The 24826-nt window shown below is 48.5% G+C and overlaps 1 long non-coding RNA gene across 1 annotated transcript; it reads right to left on the reverse strand.

The window, feature by feature from the left end:
- Nucleotides 1-15894: 15894 nt before the first annotated feature.
- LOC139052748 (uncharacterized) lies at nt 15895-24819 on the reverse strand. Its single transcript, XR_011510043.1, has 3 exons — nt 24524-24819; nt 23579-23616; nt 15895-16014 (listed from the first exon to the last, which is right to left on the reverse strand). It is a non-coding gene; the product is annotated as an uncharacterized lncRNA (long non-coding RNA).
- Between the last annotated feature and the right edge of the window lie 7 nt (nt 24820-24826).

Genomic DNA, 24826 nt, shown 5'->3' on the forward strand with positions numbered 1-24826 from the left:
TCTCCACAAGAAAAGCATAAACATACCTATAAACAAAGGGGTCTGACAAGGAGAGAAAATATCTCCAATCTTATTCACTGGGTGCTTGGACGAAGTATTCAAGCTATTAAACTGGGAAGGCTTAGGAGTGAGGATCAGCAACACTAGGGACGAGTTACAACAAATGATTGAGGACCTTAACAGAGAGAGCATAAGAGTGAGGTGGAAGATTAATATGCAGAAGACAAAGATAAAGATCAATATCTGGGCAAGCGAACAAGAGTTCACAATCGCCAGTCAGCCTCTATAATTTGTGCAGTATGTTTACCTAGGTCAATTACTGACAGGGAACTCTGATCATGAGAAGGAAATTTAGACAATGCAATTGGGTTGGAGTGCATACAGCAGACAGTGTTAGCTTCTGACTGGAAGCTTGCCATTATTATTGAAGAGAAAGGTGTACAATCAGTGTGTTTTACTGGTGCTGACATATTTTGGCAGAAGCTCAAAGCCTGACAAAGAAGCTTGAGAAAAAGCTAAAGGCCTGTGCAAAGAGCGATGGAACAAAGAATGTTAAGCGTAAGGCTAAGAGACAGAGAGTGGTATTGATCAAAGAGCAAACGGGGATACTCGATATTCTAATTCCCATTAGGAGTAAGAAATAGAGCTGGGCAGGTCACGTAATGCATAGGTTAGACAACCAGTGGACCATTAGGGTTACAGAATGGGTGCCAAGAAAAGGAAAGTGCAGTCAAGGACGGCAGGAGACTAGGTGGGGCGATTAAATTAGGAAATTTGCAGGCGTTGGAATAAGTTGGCGCAAGACAGGGGTAATTGCAGAACGCAGGGAGAGGCCTTCATCCTACAATTAACGTAAAGTAGGCTGATGATGGTGATGATGAAGTCAATGTTTATATCTTCGATTATACGAATGCAGCGATTGGAAAACAAGCCAGACGTAACGACCGCCGCAACGACCACTGCCACGAAGCCTTCACGCTTGCATTCCATGGCGTCCACGTACCGGGCGTGCGGGTCTTGGGCATGTTGTTGGTTGGGCGTGTTGTCGACAATAAGACACAAGACAGCAAAATAATTCTGGGTCTCGATTTACAAAGTGCATTCGACAAAGTCAAACACTCAGCCATATTAGGACAAGTATCAAGACTTACTTCGAGCTACAATTATATTCAAGACTTCTTGACCAGCCGCACGGTAGAACTGCACGCCGGAGACCTCAACCTCCCCGAACACAAACTCGGCAGTACGGGTACTCCACAGGGTTCGGTCATATCGCCGTTGCTCTTTAACGTCGTCATGATCGGGGTAGCGAGGGCAGTAGTGGGGACCGGCGTCCAGCATACGATCTACGCCGACGACATTACCCTGTGGGTGGTCGGTGGCACCGACGCCAGCATCGAGCAACAGCTGCAAGTGGCGGTTACCGCCATCTAGCAGCACCCTGATGGCACAGGCCTAATGTGCTTGCCCGCAAAATCCGAGCTGTTCGTCCTCACACCGCTTCGACCGGGACGGAAGCGCGCTCCTCTTCGGGAGTGTGATCACATCAAAATTGTGACTGCATCGGGGCAACGCATCCCCGAAGTTCCCAAGATCAGGGTATTGAGCCTGCTGCTCAACAAGAGCGGCTGCAACGACGAGACCATCAACAAGCTTACCACCAAGGCAATGGACGCCATCCGGCTCATACATCGAGTCTCTACACGACGGGCGGGCATGCGTGAAGACAATCTCGTGCGCCTTGTCCAGTCGTTCATGATCACTCACATCGCCTACGTTGCGGCCTACCTTACCTGGCACGTCACTCACAGGACCAAGATCAACACCCTGATCAGACGGGCGTACAAGACGGCGCTGGGTTTAATGGAGACCACGAGTACGGCTCGGCTCTTGCAGCTCGGCGTCCATAACACCCTAGAAGAAATAGCCGAGGCGCAGCTCACCGCCCAATTCGAGCGCCTCTCCACCACCAAGACAGGGCGCAGTATACTGACGTCCCTGGCTTACAACCCCCAAGCTCCCAGCCGGCAACCGTGCGAGATCAAAGATGAGGCACGGGCCCACATTTACGTGGACCCCATCCCGAAGAACATGCACCCAGAACACAACCAAGAATGGTGGCCGGCGCGGGCCAAGGCCTTCATGATAGATATACAATGACTAAAGGTGTTTATTTGGCAGAGCTCGGAGCAGCGCAACGTCGACGGGCAGAGCAGTCACAGCTTCCATGCACGAGAGCCGTTGCTGAGCAGGAGCGCTCGACCCACTAGCGTCTCTCTTCGCTGAAATCACCCGCCAGGAGCGAGAAGGGAGCCGTCCGGTGACCTAACAGCTCGTCATGATGAGCGAGTCGTAGTAACGCTTTAAACGGTCGACATGGACAATGTCTCGTCCACGGCGGCGCATGTCTGAAGATGGCTCAACTGGTTCTATGACACAGCTCACAGGAGATGCGCGTTCAAGAACACGATAAGGGCCTTCATACTTAGGGACCAGTTTTGATGAGAGGCCAGGGGCAGTTAAAGGGATTGAGGGCCACGCGAGCGTTCCCAGATCGAAGGTGACCGTGGCAGAGGCGTCATCGCTAGTGCTCCTCTGGCGCTCTTGATCATCGGAAGTAAAGGCCCGTGTGAGGTCGCTGCACTCTTCTGCATGTCTGACCGTAACAGAAATAGACACGCACTCGGATGCATCCGGCCGGCACGGAAGAATGGTGTCGATGGCGTGCAAAGGATGTCGGCCATACAGCAAGAAATAGGGCGAAAATCCAGTGGTGCTCTGCGTAGCGGTATTATACGCGTAGGTGACGAATGGCAGAATGGCGTCCCAGTTCGTGTGGTCGGAGGCAACGTAGATTGAAAGCATGTCGCCCAGCGTAGGGTTGAAGCGTTCTGGGAGGCCATTCTTTTGAGGGTGGTATGCAGTAGTCATACGATGAACAACGTGGCACTCTTTGAGAATCGCTTCAACTACTTCCGACAGGAAGACGCGTCCGCGATCGCTGAGCAGTTCTTGAGGTGGACCATGCCGCAGGATGAATCGGCGAAGCAGGAATGACGCAACATCGCGCGCTCTAGCTGCTGGGAGAGCGGCGGTTTCAGCGTATCGTGTAAGGTGATCTACTGCCACAATGGCCCAGCGGTTACCAGCCGACGTCAGGGGAAGTGGCCCATACAAATCGATGTCAACGCGCCCGAACGGCCGGGTAGGGCAGGGTAGAGGCTGCAGACCAGCTGGTGAGAGGTGGGTGAAGATTTTTGGCACTGGCAGTCGGGGCATGAGCGAACGAACTTTTGAATGTAGCTGTACATTCCTCGCTAGTAGTGGCGTCGTCGGAGGCGCTGGTAGGTTTTGAAAAGTCCCGAGTGAGCACACTGTGGATCAGAGTGGAACGATGCGCAGATTTCAGAACGCAGGTTTCGGGGTACAACTAATTACCACTGGCGGCCGTAAGAGGTGCAACTGCGTCGGTGAAGCAGGTCGTCGCGAATGGCGAAATGGCGAGCTTGACGGCACAGTGCACGAGTGGTTGGCTGCGATGACGGATCAGCAAGGCAGTCTATGATGGAGGCAACCCAGGGGTCCTTGCACTGCTCAGAAGCGATGTTCCCAATGTCGACGGAAGAAACGTCAAGCTGGGATATTGCGCAGCAGGCAATGTCTTCTGGCAAGCGAGAACGTGAGAGGGCGTCAGCGTCAGCATGCTGGCGTCCGTTGCTGTATAGCACGCGGATATCGTAATCCTGTAAGCGAAGCGCCCAGCGGGCGAGACGCCCTGAGGGATCCTTCAATGACGACAGCCAGCATAGTCCATGGTGGTCCGTGACGACATCAAATTGGAGACCATACAAATAGGACCGGAACTTGGTAAGCGCTCAGATGATCGCCAGGCATTCTTGTTCCGTGACGGTGTAATTGGTCTCGGCTTTAGTAAGCATACGGCTTGCATATGCCACAAAATAGTCAGGAAACCCTTGCTTGCGCTGCGCTAGGACAGCGCCGAGGCCAACACCGCTGGCATCTGTGTGTACCTCAATAGGTGCCGCTGGGTCGTAGTGGCGCAAAATGGGTTCAGCTTTAGGTTCAGTTGGAGGCCAACGTTTGCTAAGCACGTCAAAACACGCCGTAGGCGTTGAAGGTGCGTGGTGAAATCAGAGGCAAAAACAACAAGGTCGTCGTGATAACATAAGCACGTGTGCCACTTCAAATCGCGGAGAACTGTGTCCATCATGCATTCAATGGTTGGTGGCGCATTACAAAGTCCAAACGGCATGACGTTAAATTCGTATAAGCCGTCGGGTGTGACAAAGGCTGTTTTCGGCCTCTCGACTTCAGGCATGGATACTTGCCAATAGCCGGAGCGTAAATATAGAGATGAAAAGAATTCTGCACCTTGTAGGCTATCGATGGCGTCATCGATTGGCGGAAGTGGGTATACATCTTTGCGAGTGATCTTGTTCAGGCGCCGATAGTCTACACAGAACCATACCGAGCCGTCGTTTTTCGTGACAAGGACGACAGGACATGCCCATGGACTGTTCGAGGGTCGGATCACTTCGCAGCGAAGCATATCGTCCACTTGCTCATTTATCACACGACGTTCTGTGGCAGAGACGCGATATGGTCGTTGCCGCAATGGCCGTTGGGAGCCAGTGTCAATATGGTGCGTGACAGCAAACGCCCGACCCAATGAAGGTTGCCCGACATCAGAAGAAGAACGAAATTCTTCTAAGATGCGCAGAAGCTGCGAACGCTGAGATGGGGTGAGGCCATCGGCAATAGATGAATCGAACACACGTGTGAGCAAGGGGTCGGACGTAGAGAGAGAACCGAGCGTATTGTAACTGGCGCACGACGTGTCTTCGGGAACATCCATAGCCTCTTTGATAAAGCCAGCGACGGTGACTGGTGGATTTCGCACAAGCCCCGCGAACAACTGCTCTTTTACACCTCGCATGAGGTAGCGCAACTTCCTATCGTCGGTCAAGTTCGGGTCGGCTCTACGAAAGAGGCGGGCCATGTCCTCGGTGAAAATTGTGAGCGACTGATTAGGTTGTTGCACCCGTAGCTCCATCATCTGCTGGGCGCGGTCACGTCGGTTGGCACTTGCAAAGGTATCAGTGACCTTCTGCCGAAAGTCATTCCATGTCGTCAGGCTAGCTTCATGGTTGTCGTACAAAGTACGACCACTGTTGTCAAGGGCGAAATAGACGTGGGAAATGATGATGAAGCAACATTTGCTGGGCCCGAAATAAATCGGTGGTGCACGCAGGCACCAGACTGGGTGGTTCCCTAGTTACGGGACCCATATATTTCCAGCAGCTCCTGGCCCCTGTCCGTCAGTGCGAGCTGAATCGGTAGGGCGGAGCTGGATAACAAGGTCTCCCATCGCTCAAGGCGTTGGGGATTGGGGGTGCTGGTGGGAAGGGGAGGAGGGGGGGTCTTGAGTTCTGTGCACCCTGCCAAGACGTGCGGCAGGGTGCCCTTTTGTCTTCTGCAAAAAGGACAGAGCATATCGTATTCCGCAGGATACATGCGGTTCATGAGTACGGGGTGCGCAAGCGATCCCGCCTGCGCTCGACGCAGGATCGTCTGTTGTTGCCTGGTGAGTTTGGGGTGCGGTTCTGGCAGTCTGCACCTTTCCTCTCGGTACATCCGGGTAATGTCCCGAAAGCTGGTAACCGGGTGCGGTAGCTCTTCCGGCTCGTGCTCGGCCCGGATTGACATTTCTCGGGCATGGTAGTCGGCGATGGTGTTGCCTGCTACCTGCGAGTGAGCCGGGACCCACACGAGCTCTATGGCTCTTCCCGGAGGCTTGTGCTTGGCTAGAATGGCTCGGGCCGCGGAGGAGATTACCCGCCTGTGGAAGCTTCTGTAGGCTGTCTTTGAGTCGGTGACTACGGTGTCCACGCTCGGCTGTGCGAGTGCGAGGGCCATGGCCGCTTCTTCGGCAACTGCGGGGTCTGTTGTCTTCAGGGACGCGCTGACGATCAGCCTGTCTTTTGATGTAACCACCACCGCTGCACGGTCACTGTGTTTTCGGAGCGAGGCGTCCGCGTAGAGTACCCTGGGGTTCTCTTCCAGCTTCCGGGCTAGTGCTTTAGCTCGCGCGGTGCGCCTCTCATTGTCCTTGCCCGGCGCCATGTTCCGGGGAAGGGGTTTTGTCTGAATGATCATTTTACAGTCTTCCGGAAGGGCCATCTTGATGGGTACTGGCTCGATCTGCCATCCTATTTTGCGTAGGACGGCTCGTCCGCGTTCCGTGTGACTGAGCCGGATTCTCTGATTAGAGAGGTGGGCTTCGATGAGCTCCTCCACAGTGTTGTGGGCGCCCATGTCTAGCATTTTTTGAGTGGACGAGTAAATAGGCATGCCCAGTGCTTGTTTCGTTGCCTTACGGAGCATCGTGTTTAGGGTGTCCCTATTCGCCTTCGTCAGCTGGAGATACGGCGCGGCGTAGGTAACCCGCGACACGACGAAGGCGCGTACCAGGCGCATGGCATCGTCCTCTTTAAGTCCTCGGTTTCTGTTAGATACCCTCCGAATCACACCAAGTATCTGTTCGGTTGAAGTCTTGGCCGAGATTAGGCCGAGAATCCTAATCTGCTGTGATGGCTTGATGGTAGTTCCGGCGATGGTGATAGTCACGTTCGGCGGCAGCTCCTTCCTGGATTTTCCCGGTTGGATCATGAGCAGCTCTGATTTCTGGGGAGCGCAGCTCAGTCCGCACTACTTTGCGTACTCGTGCACGGTCGTTGCCGCCCGCTGCAAGACTTCCTCCATCCAGGCATCGGATCCGGCTCGGGCCGTCCACACCGCAATATCGTCGGCGTAGAACGCGTGGTCCACGCCTTCAATTTGCTTGAGTAGATCGGGCAGGGGCAGCAGGGCCAGATTGAAGAGCAGGGGTGACAAGACCGATCCCTGAGGGGTGCCCCTATCGCCGAGTTCGACAGGGTCCGACATCTCATCCCCTATCCTGATGGTCGCCGTTCGGTTCGACAGAAAATCTTTTATGTAGCCAAATGCCTTTCGGCCACACCGGGTTTTGTTTAGATTCTGCAACACGCTCGCGTGGGACACGTTGTCAAACGCTCCCTTCAGGTCGAGAGCGAGTATCCCGCGCGGCGCGTGCCTCGTTGCCGGCTTGACGACCAGTTCGTGGAGTTGGATCATCACGTCTTGGGTGCTGAGATGTTGCCTGAAGCCGTACATCGTCTCTGGCATCTGATCCGTTTCTTCGAGTTGCTTCTGCAGCCGGCGAAGGACCATGCGCTCCATCACCTTCCCCACGCAGGATGTGAGGGAGATGGGCCGCATATTGTCTATCGTGAGGGCCTTGCCGGGCTTTGGAATGAAGCGGACCTCGGCGTCCTTCCATTCCTTCGGCAACTGCGAGCTCTCCCAGGCTTCGTTAATCTGCTCTAGGAGGCCGCTGGCCGCTGTACCGCTCATGTTACCGAGTAATTTGTAAGTTATGGCGTCCCTGCCGGGTGCACTTCTCTTGTTACTGTCGTCTATCGCTGTCCACAGTTCCGTCATGGTAAACGGCCAGTCCAGTTCTTCGTTGCCGGGTCCTTCGTACCTTTCGGGCACCGGGTACTGGCCCTTCTCTGTCTTTAAGTACTTGGCCTTCAGGTCTTCCAGGAGCCTGTGGCAGTCTCCCTTGTACGTGTTCAATACTTTGGTGAGGTAGCGATTGGTCGCAGTTTTGCTACTCAGCGGGTCGATGAGATGCCTCAAGAGACACCACGTCTTCCACGTCGAGAGCTTGCCCTGCAGGCCGTCGCAGGTCTTCAGCCAATTTTCCTTTCATAGTTTGGCCGCGTGCTCGGCGATCTGTTTGTTCAAGACTGCTATGCGCTTGGCCAGCTTTCTGTATGTCTCTGACGTTTCCACCGCCGCGATAACGAGTGCCGGGCCGCCCACATGTGGGTCAGTCTGGCGTCCACGTAGGGTGTCTGCGACGTCGTTGCGATTTGTTGGGTAAATTTATCGAGGGCCTTCTTCTGGTCCCTCGCCCATTCGGCGTAGGTCCTTTGTGTTTCAGCTTCTCCCGATTCTTCCTCGGACGCCTCTTGTTCTTGGGTAAACTTTCTCATCTTGTCCCAATCTGTGATCCGCGCCGTCCCCAGCACAGCCCGATATCGGGAGCCTCAGATTGTAATGCCGATCACGCTGTGGTCAGACCCCAGGTCCACTTCTTCGCTTCTCCAGGAGACGTCTAGCGTGCCTGATAACCACGACAGGTCTGGCGCGGTGTCCCTCGCGGCACTGTTGCCTCTTCTGGTGGTTACGGCCGGCTCGTTAAGGAGGGCCATCTCGTGATCCTCCATTACTTTGGCCAATGCTTTTCCTCTCTTGGACTGAAACATATAGCCCCACGTTGTGTGAGGGGCGTTAAAGTCGCCGAGGATCAGGAGCGGTCTGGTCCCTGCCAACCTTTTCGCCTGGCTCACGATGCTGTCAAATTCGTACTGCCGTTGTGACGGCCGGCAGTACGCGCTCTTTACAAATAAATTACCCGAGCTGCCAAGACGTGGGAAAGCTTTTGCTGCTCATTGCACTGCTTAATCTGCGTGACGCGTTCGTACTTGTCAAGCCAGTCTTCAATGTCTTTGAAGACTGCACCGCGATAGCGATCGGGAACAAGTGGATGCAGAACGGTTACCGGTTGTTGACTGGGTTGTGGTTGGGGTGCATGCGGTGAACTGGGTTCGGCCATTGCGAGATGTCTGCAGCTCCCGGAGAGAGGTGGTTGAAGAGGGGAAAACTCCTGGGCAAGGCCTAGCAGTCGACAACTGCAGCGATGCACGGGTGTAGTAACTGGTGACAATGCGTCCGGGCTAGATGAATGACTCCCTGAAGGACTCCGGAGCATCAGGTGAAGTCAGTACCCAGCACCTCCACCAGTGTCGCGGTATGACGTGGACAGAAGACAGGGATATGTTCTTCAAGAACAACAGAGCAACCTGCTCAAAAACAAACGGTACAGAGGCACGTCTTCTTCGACCTCACCCAATCTCAGCCACCCATTAGCAGCAGTCCGTTAATGCCCCCATCGTCGTTGTCTTCTGCGTAGAATACAGGCGTCAGTATGGACAACACGAACGCCGACTATAAACTGAAGGGAGCACTGAGGCGAAAAAAGAAAGAAGACACAAAACTCATCTGCGCAAGCTCAGGAATGGTATCACCACTTGTCAGTCGGGTACATGTGCTGGTCTACGTGAGATAACTGTTAAGGCACCTAATCTCTTCTTCATCGTAATCCTAGTAATTAAAGACTGACTCATGCACGTACTTCCACCATTATAGATATGCCATGCCTCTACCATAAAACACGTATCTTCATTCTTATGCCTTTACAATATCGCGCATTCATCTAACTCTGGCGCGCAGTAACAATCTTGGCAATGTAGCGAAAGATTAGAAGGCGATCCACCGGTTAACGACCTTTTATGTTCCTTTAGCCCCTGATTGATACACCGTCCCGTTTGCCCTACGTAGAACTGGCCACAGCTTAGGGGAATTCTATAAGCCACACCCATACGACAGTCAGTAAACCTGTTGTTATTGTGCTTGGCTGGACAAATATAGGTTCTTTTTTTCCCAAAGTAAACTAAATTACTTTGAAACTACCCCTCTGCCAGCAACACAAAAACCATGGTGGCATAGTGGCTTTGACATTATACTGCTAAGCCAAATGGCACAGGATAAAATCCCGGCCACAATGCCCGCATTGCGTTGCTCGCAAAATGCAAAAAACACAAGGTCCATTGGGTGCACATTAAAGAACCCCGAGTGTTCAAAATTATCCGGAGTCCCCAGTAAAGCATCCCTCAATCATATTGTGGTTTTGGCACATAAAACGGCGGAATTTACTTTAGTTAGGGCAAATAGTATATACATAAGGACAAAAGCTTATACAGAATCATCTCACAGCAGCTACATTTAATGAAATTTCCTAATTTCTAAAATAAGAAATCGTCAGATGACTTGAGCAAATATCTATTTTAAAAGCACTTCTTGTTCGGCTAGTTGGCAGCTGTTCAATATAAAATATAAAGACGCCAAATAAACGGACACACACAAGAGAAGAGAACGGGACGGGGCGCCACACGCCACCCTGTCCCGTTCTCTTCTCTTGTGTGTGTCCGTTTATTGGGCGTCCTTAGATTTTATAATGAAACATCTATTTATGCGAAAATTGTTGCCATTAGTTTTATATGGCCCATTCTGCCTTACTTTCTCTTTAACTAAATTATATGTGCAGTGCAGGTGCTCACTACACCTAAAAAATTTGGCACCGCCTCTTAAAGTACATGGTATTGTTTCAAGCGACAGCAAAAGTTTGCTTTACCATTGTTAACCTATGCAAATGATTTTCACACTTCTTGACATCACGGACTCCTGGGCAGGGTCACAAGTCACTCTGGGCCATTTTTCTTCTGTTGTCCACAAAATGATGCCCATGAAGACCTTAACCTGAGTTTGCAATTGTTAATGCACCCTATTTCATAATGATGAATTTATAGTCATTGACCCAAGTCAAGCCCACAGAGCTCTTGTTCTGGCAGGTTAAGCTCGTGGTCTTGCCTCAAAAAGAGCTTACTGTTCGCACGTTCCAAGGTGCAGGTCATTCTCGTCAGGGTTGGATGTGTTGCCACAGTGTTGATTACTTTGTGCAGAATGGCAGTTGCAGGTTCAGTGGTCTTGTAGAAAGACAACTTCAGTATATCTTTGTGATTTTAGTGGGCTCTGTTGGTTTTAATACATCAAGTTTTCTTGAGACTGTCTGCACAGGTGCTCCTTTAGTGTCGCCGTGAAGATGACATTTAGCTGTTGTGCCATACTACATGCACCACGTGGCTACCACGAGGCGACGGGTGCAGCCATACTACGTTCACCACGTGCATGTCAGCGAGGCGACGGGAGCTCCCACTTCTCCGCGACGAATCAAGAATTCGACACGGGAGGCAACATTAAGAAGCGCCCAGCCATCTCTACGACGAATCAAGAATTCGACGCGGGCAGCGTCATTACCCTGCCCCACCTCGTTCCTGCCGACAAGGGTCACCAAATGGACTAAAAGGGAGAACCATGCCATTGTGACAAGAGAGAGTCGCTTCCAGCCGCCCAGTCGGTCTGATACGCTCTTACTGCTACCTGTATGCTATCATCCACTATCTGTAAATATTGTATAAAGTTTTTCCTGTCTTCTTTGTCTGCGGAAAGAGTCCGTCTTTCGTCCCCCAACTCGAAGTCACAAGAGTGGATGGCGAGCTGAGGGATTCTAAGTCAGATGACGCCCGCTCAGGAAGCTCAATCAAGCTCAAGATACAGGACCTTCCTGATGTTTGTCAGGAGATGGGCATTTTGGCTGCCGTGGCAAGGCGACATTCTTCATGTTTGTCACGAGATGGGCATTTGGGTTGCCTCAGCAAGGCGAAACAAAGCCATTCTGGACGTAACGAAGGCACAAGAGGTAACTGAGCAGGAAGTCGAAGAAGTTTTGGGAGAAATTCTTGAGAGGAGAAGCGAGAAAAAAATGCGCGAAGAGGAGCACAAAAGGCGCGAGGAGGCAAGGAGAAAGAAAGGTGCGAATAGCAAGATTATACTCTTAAAATGAGAGAACTGGAAATAGAGCAAAGTCGAATCAGCTCAGCGCGTTCAAGTCCCCTTACCGGTGGAGATGATATGCCTAAAGCGAGAATACAGTATCTGATGCCACCGTACAGGATAGGCGGTGATATCGCACTTTTTATCGTGAATTTCGAATTCACATGTGAAAGGATAGGGCTGGACGTAAGCCTTTCGTCTCAAAAACATCTTTCAGTTATCCCAGGAGCAGCCGCTGAAGTTCTCGCACGCTTGTCTAAAGAAGACTACGAGAACTATGGAAAGGTAAAAGCCGCGCTTCTTCGCGAATACAGCTTGTCTGCCGAGGCATTTCAACAGCGGTTTACACAGGCAAAAAGGGGCAGCGAGTCGCACATTGAGTTCGCGCACGAGCTAACGTCCAACTTAAAGGAGGGGCTCAAAAGTGCAGAAATGTATGGCAACCACGACAAGGAGCTTGAATGCCTAATACTTGAGCATTTTTATCGAGTTTTTCCAGAAGTTGGACTTTGGCTGCAGGACAGGCTCCCAGAGGTAGACCTAGAGAAGGCAGTGCAGCTCGTGGAGGAATATTACACGTGCCGAAACTTTCAAGAACAACCGATTCAGCAAGATAGGATAGAAAAAAGGACTGTTCTCTAAAGCGGTTTCCCCTCGTAACCCAGTTTCGCCGAATAACAAATCATCCACGAGCGACGAGTTCAGCAAGAGAGTATCTACTAAGGCTGAGATAGCGAGGGAAGGGCTAGCGGAGACAGCCTAGTCAGCTGGGGCGGCTAAAGCTAAGGCCGACGTAGAACATGCGCTCGACGCCCGGAGACCAATTATCTCCTTCCGTTGCAGCAAGCAAGTTCATATTTCCTCAAATTGCAAGGAGCAAATCGCGTTCGCCAGCACTGGCCATTCAGAAGAAAATCTGAGGCTGTTTAAGCCATATATGCAGGAGGTAGTGGTAAACGGGAAAATGTGCAGGACACTTCGCGACTCGGCCGCCACCACGGATGTTACTCATCCGTTATGTGTTTCTTCAACAAAACTTGGTGCTGGGCTAGTTGGTGATGCATCCTTTAAAACTGATGGTAGCGCCAAAAGGACGGACACACGATGAAAAGACGACACGACAACGAGGAAACGCTACTGACAACTGGTTTATTTTTCGAAAAAGTTCTATATTTAAAAGAATCACAACACATGGCACAACGGAACTGCACCAACCTTCTTTATCGCAATATCGAAAACACGAACGCGAAGTGAAATGATAAAACACCCGAGCAGCAAGAAGTGAACACATGACCAATTGAAGAAAAGACATACGTTACGGTTTTTCAAATTTCCCAGAAGTGTGCGCTCAGCCAAGTACAAATTTACTGAAACATCGCTGATGCACAGACGCGCCTTTTTTGGTATGTGGAAAGCTTCCAGCAAAACTCTAGCTTTCGCGCTTGCACTTCTGCCCAGAACCTTTGCTTCTTTAAACCGTGGCACGCACTCGCAAACCATCACATGCGAAACAAAATTCGCAAGTTTGTCTTGATTTGTTAAGTTTTGAGAATCTTCCCTTTAGCGGTCATTGAGGCAACGCCCCATCTGCCCGATATAGCACTTGCCGCTGGACTGGGGAATAAAATATACCACTCCTAGGGCACACCTGACGAAGACATCTTCATGCTGCTGTTTCCAACCGCGCTGACCTTCACCGCAGATGCGGGGCACAGCTTCGCCAACTTGTTTGGCGCAGAAAAAACAAGCGGCACGTTATGCCTTCTGGCCACCTTTTTGAGGTTGTGTGAAGCCTTATGAATGTAAAGCATCACCTCAGGTTTGGTCTTCAGGCATTCAGGTGCAGCCTTCATTCGTCGGAGGGCCAAATTTCTTGAGGAGCCTTTCAGCGACAGCTACGAGGACCGAGTAAGGGAAGCCTGCGGCCAATAGCCTGCGAACCTGATAGTCAAAGCTAAAAATCGTTTCGTACGACTTTTGAAGCGCCGATTCCATGCAGAGTGATGCAATTGCTCTTTTCACGGTCTTTGAATGAGATGATTCATAGGACAAAAGTTCTTTCTTTGCACGTGGAAAATACGTCCAACAGGTGTGTCCCTTAGTTATCCTCAGCACTAGGTCTAAAAAATGTATCTCGCCATTTTGCGGAAGACCATGGTCATTAAAGGTAATTAGGACCTGTCATACAGAATCTTCAAAACAAATGTGTTATAACTGCAGTGTTCTTATCATTTCTCAGTTGAAGTCTACAGCTACACGGGGAGACAGATGAAGACAGAGGAAAGGGAGACAGATGAAGACATAGAGGATATCATGTACATTTGGATGCTAAAATCGACGCAGGAGGAAAATGTGAAACCCCCAATGCGATGTACCTTCACATGGGGAGGTGCGGACGTATCGATGATTATCGATACGGGTTTCCCGGTCTGCGTTGTGTCCCGACAGCTATTTGAGCAGCACAAAAACACTTGGCCTTCGCTACGGCCTTCACGTACTAAGTTATCATGCTACCTCGGAAAATTGCCAGTTTTTGGAGAGCTCCTCTTGCCGGTGTCGTACGACAGTGCAACTGTGGAATGCACACTGGTGGTGCTAGATTGCCCCGGTCTAAGCTTATGTGGTCGAGACTTAATTTCCCTCCTGAGCGACGCAGGCTCAGGAGGTCCAACTGTTTGTTTGGCTTGATTTACAACCTTGCCAAGTGCCGTTTTAGGTTGTTTTGACTAATTTGGGTGCTTCTACAAACTAAATTGGTTACGAAATTATGAAAGCAATCACTTATGGTTCTTTAGTATATCACAACAGACAGGTGCTTTTGGATTGCACCACAGTCAAAATGCAGCCACTGAGCCATGGCAGCATGTGAAATGAAACTGGAAGTGGATAAATGCACAAGTTACGCAGAATGAAAAAGCGATCACTCGCCACTTTGTTTATCTCATTGTACTTCTGCTGTCCTTTTCCAAGTTTTTGTGCTAGAGGATGCATGCATATTTTATTTCTTTTCTCTCGTCCTTTCATCTCTTGTTATATATTGAGCCAGTAGTACTAAACACGAGCGTTACTGTGCCATAAGGGTAGTGCAAACTGATTTTATGTTGATTCCTTCAGTACTGGGGTGGTTACGAGCCTCTTCAGTCAAGCAGAGCTGCTAGATTACGTGTATTTAGTAGCATGTCGCTGTCTACTAATGGCCGGCTCATCATCCTTACACAATACTGGGCAGCTCATTCCCACCAACTTACTCGTTTGATATTTACGAGAATCTGGAATTATTATTATTATTTTATTTATTGCATTCTGCCCAATTCTAACTAGACTGGCACAAGTAGTCGGGTAGCAAATACATCGGTATCAATGCACTGCCCAATGCTGTGTAAGGGCACCAAGCAGGAAATTAGCAGACAGTGACATGCTGGTAAACACAAGTAATCTAGCAGCCCTGCTTGACTGAAGAGGCTCATAACCACCCTAGCAATGAAGCAATTACCTTAAAATCAGTTTAGACTAACCTCTATTTATTGGCACAGGAGCGCTCGTATCCATGCATTCCGTCTTTGGCGCCAAGAGGCTTCCTGAAGTGAGAAGATGTATTGTACATTTTGAGATCGGCGGAATAGCACTTCAATATCCTTTTTTCTCCCTTTAAGCAAAAAATTCTTCTAACAAAGCTTTCTCAGTTTAATAACAACAGAATGAGCTATCACAAGAGGCAGTGTTTGCATATTTTTTTTTTCAATTCATTGTTAAATTAGCACACCGTATCAGCTTTCTTGAGTGGTCGTCACATGTGTACACTATTGTACCATATTACGTCCAAGCATTTTTTTTTCAGCATTGCACAGGTCCTGACCATTTGCCTGATGCAAAATTTAAGCTTTTACTGGAAAAATCCTAAATACAGGCCATTTTACTGCCTTTCAATGGCCTATAAAAATGTTAGAAATGGCTGATAATCGACGAATGCATTATGGTGTAAAACTTCTTTCTCTTCATTTACCTGAAAAATTTTGTTGTGCTTTCATAAGAAAGGAAGAGTGTTCTTACTAGCGCCTTTTATGACATAGTTTGGCACTTTGTGACCAAGTTCACATGGTAATAACGGAAGCAAAAACCTTTCCGTTGAAAAACATGTCTCATGAAATTAACTTCTTTCTTATTTTGAAGGGTCTTCAACTTTTTCAAAAGCAATGGCAAGTGGTCAAGCACCAAGGTTAGGACAGCTGCTGACTGTATAATGTTGTGGCAACATATTTTTAAAGGCTTTTTACCAGAAATGTAATCGTGTTTTTCTGCCATCCGCTTCATATGTTCCACTTCATCTTTTAATTCCCGATTTTCTTCTTGAAGTGCCTTTACCTGAACAGTACAGGTGCTGCATGGGTTGATCTGAAATAAAAAAGCATCTATTTTTTGAAAGACATACAAGAACAATTGGTTTAGCAGTATCACGCGCACGAAAATTATCTGTGGGCAGTGCATTTTCACAGACTGTCTTCGAAGTTATCAACATAATGCCTTCTTACAAACACGCCTTAATTCAATATTGCCAATGGTAGTTGACAAACAATAAAAGCACCATTAAATCAGGCCTTTGGCAATACCAGTTATTCGGTTGCTTGATTCCCAACTTATTCAAAGATTAAAACTGGACAACCAGTGATCAGTCAGCCTGCATGGTTGTTTGATGAATAATATTCGAATGTTCAGATGTCCCAATATTTTTGTTTACTGCACACCGTTGAATGGTTTCCATGGAAACCTTATTTAAAAATATATAAACACAGACAGTGATCCCTTTAGAATAAAAACAGGAACAGCGCAACACAGGGCGAGCGAGTAAAGAGCACAGCACAGAGCGCTGTCCTGTACTTTATGATGTGCTGTCCCTGTCTTTATCTAAACATGAACCAACCAGCCCCACTGAACACAATGCTAACAATGATCACTTGCTTCATCATCATCAGCCTGGCTACGCCCACTGTGGGGCAAAGGCCTCTCTCATACTTCTCCAACTACCCCGGTCATGTGCTAATTGTGGCCATGTTGTCCCTGCGAACTTCTTACTCTCATCCGCCCATCTAACTTTCTGCTGCTCCCTGCTACGCTTCCTTTCTATTTGAATCCAGTCCGTAACCCTTAATGACCATCAGTTATCTTCCCGCCTCATTACATGCCCTGGCCAGGCCCATTTCTTTCTTGATTTCAACTAAGATGTAATTAACTTGTGCTTGTTCCCTCACCCGACTTTCTCTCTTATCCCCCTTAATGTTACACCCACCATTCTTCTTTCCATAGCTCGTTGCATCGTCCTCAATTTAAGGAGAACCCTTTTCATAAGCCTCCAGGTTTCTGCCCCGTAGATGGGTACTGGTAAGACACAGCTGTTACACACTTTTCTCTTGAGGGATAATGGCAACCTGCTCTTCACGATCTGAAAATGCCTGCCAAACGCACCCTAGCCCATGCTTATTCTTCTGATTGTTTCAGTCTCATGATCCGGATCCACGGTCACTACCTGCCCTAAGTAGATGTATTCCCTTACCACTTCCAGTACCTCGCTGCTTAATTATCGTAAACTACTGTTCTCTTCCGAGACTGTTAAGCATTAGTTTTCTGCAGATTAATTTTTAGACCCACCCTTCTGCTTTGCCTGTCCAGATCAGTGAGCATACATTGCAATTGGTCCCCCGAGTTCCTAAGGGAGGCAATATCATCAGCGATTCGCAAGTTACTAAGCTATTCTCCATTAACTCTTATGCCCAATTCTTATGCTGTGTCAAGTCCTGTACATTTGTGAGCCAATTTTTATTTGTATTTACTTATACAGAAAGAAGTGGCGAGCATGGGTAGTACTTTGTAGCGATGCCTTTTCTCGATGCCAATGCCTTTCAGTGCTTTTCGCATTTATGAGTGGCCTCTTTTAAAGCTCCGCCCGATACACAGCCTCGCTTGACCACGCACTAAAGCGAAGAGCACTGAAAGGCATTGTTATCGGGAAAAGGCATGGAGGAAGGAGAGCGTAGGAGAGGCGCCGGCCAACACAGACGTGTTGGAGGTAGTGTGACGGAAGTCGCATGCTGTTTTTCGCAATGCAGCACTGGTAATGGTGCCCCAAATGAAAACCTTGCCATAGTAACCATGCCCCTTAAGCTCTCGCTGCTGTGCTAGGCCTCTGAAAAGTGAAATAAGCTTGTTCGACCCGCGTCTTTCTCGCAGCACATTATGTTCGCAAGACAAGCTGACTTTGAAGCGAGGTGTGTAAGCTTGAAAGATGTTTTGGGTCTGTGAGTGCAAGTGTCAGCAACAGACATACTCAAGTATTTGCGGTGCAGGTCTTTGTCATCTTCTTCAACATGCCCCAGATGGGCACAGGATCGCGTCTGCTTCACTAAAACTTATCAAGAAGTTTCACAGGCATTGTTCTGATGCGTATCAGCAGCACACACTTCTGGCAGCTCATAGCAATGCAACTTCGAAGCTCGTGCCTAACTGTTCTGGCGAGCTGATTGGAGGCACAAAGGGAGATGGGACACCAACATGGCTGCATTTCCGGCTTCAAAAATGTGGGGTGCAAGACCGGGCTAGTTGGTATTCCATGGTGAAGTAACTAGCGCAAGAGTGGACACAAAAAAGCGACAAGGACAGGCGCTTGTCCTTGTCATCTTTTTAGTGTCTCATTGTCTCATGTCCACCCTTGTGCTAGTCACTTCGTCAAAAATGTGACGTCAAGCCCTCCTACTTTGTTTCTTTCCTCCATGGGAAAAGGCATTGCTACAAAAACCGGCCCATGCTTGTCTTGACTAAGTAAGTCTGGTTAAGTACCAACCTAGTTTACATAATGAGCTTATTCGCAACCAGTGATAAATGAGGGTTAGTTATTAAATTTACAAACAACTTTTTTGGTAATAGTGTAATGAACAGCCAGCTATGTCATCAAACCTTTCAATCTCCCTCCTGTACTATATATACAGCTTGTCCCACGTAGCTTGAGCCAAAGTTTTAAAAATGAAAGGCACTCCGGACGCAAGTTGAACCAAATTCATAATGTTGGCACTGTTCTAGAGTTACTCGGGCTGTTTTTTTATTTTCCCCTTAACTAACGGATTATTTATGTTTAATTAATCAACTTTTTAAGTATTGGCTGCAGAACCCAAGTGTGAGATGCAAAGTTGTAGAGCATTTACAGAAACCTCTCAACAAATTGTTTCCAACACGGTATATTTCACATGGCCCCTTTTTCCGCGTTCCAAAGAAAGCCCACAACATATGAAAAAATACCACGTGGCGGGGCACTTGTGCACAGTTACTGTGCTGCTCTGATGCGTGCGATGGATGAACAGTGTCGGCAGCAGTGAGACTGGCCCGCAAGAGGGTGTTATGCCTGGTGTAGGTAGCCGGGCATGCGGCTGTTATTGCAGGACGGTGCAAATGCATGCTGCTGGCCAAATGTTGCCAAAGCGATAAAGCATCTAAGGCCACAAAAGAGAAAAAAATGAAAGCAGCATTTTGATTCTGCTTGAAAGAAGGAAAGGGCGAAGTGCGTGGGAATGATGGAAAGCAATTACTGCTGCTGCAATTTTGCCTTTGTACACAAATTACCTTGTAAAAGTTTTCAAATTGAATGATGATGCTACAACTTTAAACCTTAGGGCTCGAATAACAGCGGATAAGTCGCATGCGGACAAAACTAACTAATGGTAAAAGAACCTTGGCTATATTCAAGGAAGATTACACATGTATTCTTCAGACAACTCTTTCCATACTGGCCCCGTCTGCTCTCCTTCTCGCACTTACTGTCTACCAGACTTTTTTTTTTATCTCGCACCCCACGGATGCACATCACTTTGTGGTCACAGTATCGGGTGGCCGCGTCTGCACCGTCACCAGCGTGTCAGTCCCCGAGAGAGCGCGCCCACAGGCTGTTCCAGTTTACCGGATGTAGATCATACCTTATGTACCTCGTCTGAACCAATTCCAGCGAACTGCAATGTTGGGGGCGAGGACTTATGGAGTCGCCATCTGTCTGAAGCTCCTCCCTTGCGTAGTATGAGATCACGCGGCGCACTCCTCATAGGTTTCGCTTACAGCGCTAAAAAAAACACCACGTGGTGGCCCTCCTCAACATTTATGTAAGTACTCTCACAACGAGGGAAGTTTTTGACTGTCAATATAATAATCTTGGGCAAACTGAAAGCACAGAATTGTTTACAGACGCTATCTCTTTGCCGAATACATATGCACAGTGAGCGCCACTGCACGCGGTCGCCAGGATGGAGTCTCCCTAATTGCGTGAAAGGTAGGCAAATGCTGCGAATAAACTATGTGAAATATGTTCTATAGTGGGCTGTCTGTGTAACCAAATGGGGCATAACAGAATGAAGCCTCAATGCAGCGATCGCACGGGTTCGCAGTGACCGACTGCACGTCTGCATGCATGTCTGTGAACAATGTTTTGCTTTCGCTGTGAGCGCGTTTTCGCACCGTGCCGTGAGCTTTAGGCTGCAGCATATGAGCATTTTACAGTACAATGGCAATCTTTCTTGCATGGACGCTATCAGAACTGTTCAAAAATAATTTTGTGATAGAGATTTCGACACCTACGGTGACTGTGATGTGCCATCGCAACGATTAAATCTTTTTTTTTGTCTTCTAAATTCTTGGACGTTCCAATATTATTTCTCAAGTTGCATCGCACTGTATGCTTATCGGTCTTCTCAGCGTGCAATTTCCCTGTGCTTCTTCTTCGTAATCCAGTACAATAATTCATAACACAAACGTGACATGCCATAACACAAACGTGACATGACAGGATATGCCATGCCTTTTTTTTAATGTGCTTCTTGCCGCTCCCTTTCCGTTCCAGTGAACTTGCCAGTATCTATAGCGTCAACAAGTTCATAGACCAAAACCGTCATGACATTAGCTAGGCAGTGGGCGTCTTGGTGTGCGTTTTCTGCTACTCACCGAACATCGCGCAGTCCTGACACCATAGCAGAAATCTTCCTCGCACCTGATTGCTGCATACTGGAGTTGTAGGTGATGGCTGTCTGCCACTTCTAAGTTTCGCGAGTCAAGCTTCATGTGGCTCTTTGTTCTGTGGCTACGCGTGAATAAGGCTGACACCAGGCTCCACTGCGTACGTCCGGCACAACGGCACCGAGCAGCAGCCTACCATGCTGCACGCTTCCAAAGGCAGCCACTACCTATTAGAGTACTTTCAAATGTTGTCAAGCGGTAAAGCCTCACCACTTAATCAGCAATGTAGCACAGGTGGCACTTTAAACTTTCATTTTCAGCTCGCTTCGGTGCTTCCAATGCAGCCGATGCGGCCACTGTGTCCACGTGACCTCTCATGTCACGTCACGCCGATGGTGGCATGAGCTTTTCCAGTGGTGGAGCTCGCCCCCAATATCCAGAGCTCCTCAGGCACACATATCCCTGCGTGTTCTCTACAGCAACGCTATTCAGCTGTGACCAACGTTGAGCAGCGGATATGGCTTACTCCAATGAGGAAAGGGAGGATATGGTTTTGGCTCTAGGTGCGTCAAGTGGACATAGAAGGCGTGTACTTTAGCTATTTCCACAGTGGCATCCAGGTAAGCATCTGAGCTCAATGATGATTGTGCATGCATATGAAACGCTGAGACAGACTGGGACTTTTACGAAGAAGCAACATAAATCTTCAATCCTGGGCGAGGACATGGAGATAAGATACTGTGCCAGTTTTCTTCAGACCCACATGCAAGTGCTCGTAGTGTGGGTGCTGAAGCTGGAGTGCCAAATTCTTGAATGTGGAGAGTACTTAAGAAGAGGCAGCCTCATTCATACCACATGCAGCTGCACCAGATGTTGGAGCCCCGCTATTTCAAAAATCGAAAGCACTTTGCAAACTGGATTATAATCAAGGTGGAAGATTATCTTCCGCCGGGCTTTGCCAACAAAACACTGTGGACTGATGAAGCTACCTTCTCATGTAATGCCCACGTGGACATCCACAACACTCACTATTGGAGCAACGAAAACCCTCACTGGGTTTTGAAGACATTACCAATATCAGCGGTCGGTTAACGTGTAGTGTGGAATTTACGGTGGCACTATCATTGGCCCCCTGTTTTTTAATAACATGCTTACAGGCGAAACATATGAATGACATCCTTGATGGGGCGCCTGAGGATTTTCTTTGCCGAGTTCCATTGGCTAGGATCAAGGATATTTGGTATCAGCATGATGGTGCTCATGCACACGGCAGCAGCAAAGCTTGCAAATGGCTGCATGAATTATTCCCGCAGCAGTGTATTGGACAGCATGGGCTCATTGCTTGGCCAGCATGGTCGCCAGATTTAACTCCCTTGCTTTCTTTCTCTGGGGCTACATCAAGGATCAAGTATACCGGACACCAACTACAACATCAGAGAACCTAAAAGAAAAAGTAAGACAAGTTTGCAACTCCATCCCTGATACCATGATCAAGAACGGCTTGGAAAATGTGCCTATGAGATGGTGACCTCTTCGAACACGCATTATAATCGAAAGGCACTTTTTGGATTGAAGGTCACTGCAAAATCACTCCGGCCCTAACGCCGCCTCCCCGCCCAACTCCATTACACTCCATCGGCAGGCCGCCAGCTCGTGTCCATTTCAAAAATAAAAAAGAAATAAAGCTATCTTCTTGTTCTCTTTCGTCTTCTTAGATGCTTTATCGCTTCGGCACCGCTCAGCCAGCAGCACGCATTTGTGCCGTCATGCGATAAAAGCCGCACGCCCAGATACCTACACCAGACGTAACGCCCTGTCACGGGCCAGTCTCGCTGCAGCCGACGTCTTCATCCATCGCAAGCTTGAGAGCAAGCAACACAATAACAGTGCACCATTGCCCCGTCACATGGTATTTTTTGATATTTCGCAGGCTTTCTTTGGAATGCGGAAGAAAGGAGCACGTGAGATATATCATGTCAGTGTGTGTCCTTTTCTTTTTGGGCGGGGGGGACTTCGAGAAAGCATTTGATAACGTTCCTCATGAACGCCCGTTTCTAAAACTTTCATGCGTTAATTCTTTTGCTTTTGAATGGATTTGTGACTTTCTAACTAACCGCCAGCAATTCATGCGCGCCAATAAACAGTCTTCTGCCTACCTTCCTGTCAGCTTGGGCGTGCCTCAGGGAACGATCCTAGGCCCACTATTATTCCTAATATATATCAATGATTTACCGAGTGATATTTCTTCTAACATCACACTTTTTGCAGACGACTGCATGCTACATATATCGTCCAATTGACAACCTGTCTGACATTCACTCCCTTCGGTCTGACTTTCAACGGATCGAAATCTGGTGCAACGAGTAGCTCATGTCACTAAACACAAATAAAACATCACTACTTTCTTTTCATTGCCAGCAATATTACTCATCACTGAATTATTTGATCTATAACTTCGCAATTTCATGTGTAAGTGCGTACAAGTAATTAGGTGTTCATTTGTCATCACATTTAACACTGTCCTTTCATACAATGCACACTACTAATGAAGCTAACCGCGTTCTTGGTTGTTTACATCGTAACCTTTATCTAGCACATCCTTCTGTCCTACTTCTCGCCTATCACACAATAATCAGACCAAACTGGAATACACATGTACTGTTTGGGACCCTCACCAAAGTAACCCTAATAAAATGCTAAAATCTGTACAGAAAGATGCAGCCAGATTCATTTTCTCAGAATGCTCATACCATTCTAGTCTCACCGAACTAAAATCTCGTGCAAACCTTGGAAGTCTTTCAGCACACCGCAGAATAGCACGTCTGTGCCTATTGTTCAAGTTTTATCACACGTCACCTTGTACTCCTGCCACCAAGTCAGCAGCAATCGCGAAACAGCTGTATACCCACCATCTGCTCGAACCACTGTGAATCTTTCTTCATTTTTTGTCAAAACATTGCAAGATTTGAATTACCTTCCCTCTGACGCTGCGCTCCTCTCCAGTAGCACCGACTTCAATACAGTAATAAAAAAAACTGGATATAACACTTAATGCATTTGTAAATAGCCCACCCCTCATGTAAAATCCCTTTACTGGGGCCTTTGCGATATTGTAAACAAATAAATATTACTTCTTTTTCATAAATGCGTGACCATCCACCTGCAGAAGACCGGCAGCTCGAAATACGAATGCCTTACAGTGTGAATGCCCCTGACACGCTTCGGCCTCCGCGGCCCCAACTCACGGGCCGCCCTGCTTCCAGCTTTGATCCTCCCGCACCCCTTGGGTGCCCTGGAGAACCTGCGCCGCCACTTTTGTTATAATCTCAAGTGCTCTTCTGAAGCGTTCGTTTGCCGGTTACATGTCCCCTCCGGGAGCAGTGCTTGTAAAAAATCCTCCAATCTCTTGTCGCGACGATAAAAGCGGCCCGCGACTTTTATGCGACACCAGTCAGAACTTTGCTGAAATATCGAGCAGAATGACTGATAAGCGGGCAAGCTGGCACGAATTTGTGGCTAGGCTGTATTACATTGCGCTGCTCGGGCATACGTATGAAAAATGTCAAGGTCTAGCACACAAACTGGTCGCGTCGATCATATACGCTATGAGATGTTTTTTTGTTTTTTTCCGTGTCTTAGTGTACGCGCAACACGCTACACCGGCAACCTGGACAGCACATAAAATTTTCTGAGAAAGGTTCCGTGTAACGTGCCTTTAGTTGGGATGCATCATGTAACCACGCAAACGAAAACGGACGAGGAAAGAAACACACAGGACAGGCACGGATGTTTCATCGTCCGTTGTCGTTTTCGCGGTTACATGATGCATTCCAATATCGACCACCAACTAGCCCGCCTCTCCCTGTTAAATATGTTACTTTAGTAGGGACAGCCGTCAAAAAACACGAGATGTACTCACCGAAGGCAAGGAGTACTGCCGGGTCCGGTGGCGCTCCTTCTTTCCAACTGATGAGTTGAATACTTCTTTAATTGACCCCTGCTGCGATATGAGACGGCAGGCCACATCCGTGTCGGCCAAAGCATTCACGGGATACACGTCCCACTTGTTATCGTCAACTCACTTCGCAAGGACGTGATACATCTTACGCTCCAGCTGTCCGAGCAAACAAACGCACGTGCAGAGGCCGGAACATAAAATAAAGAACCAACTTGACGGGAGACAACTAACAAAAATACGTACGAAATGGCGACGGAAAAATGC

This window comes from Dermacentor albipictus, unplaced genomic scaffold (assembly GCF_038994185.2).
Source record: "Dermacentor albipictus isolate Rhodes 1998 colony unplaced genomic scaffold, USDA_Dalb.pri_finalv2 scaffold_31, whole genome shotgun sequence".
In the NCBI taxonomy this organism is placed as follows: domain Eukaryota; kingdom Metazoa; phylum Arthropoda; class Arachnida; order Ixodida; family Ixodidae; genus Dermacentor; species Dermacentor albipictus.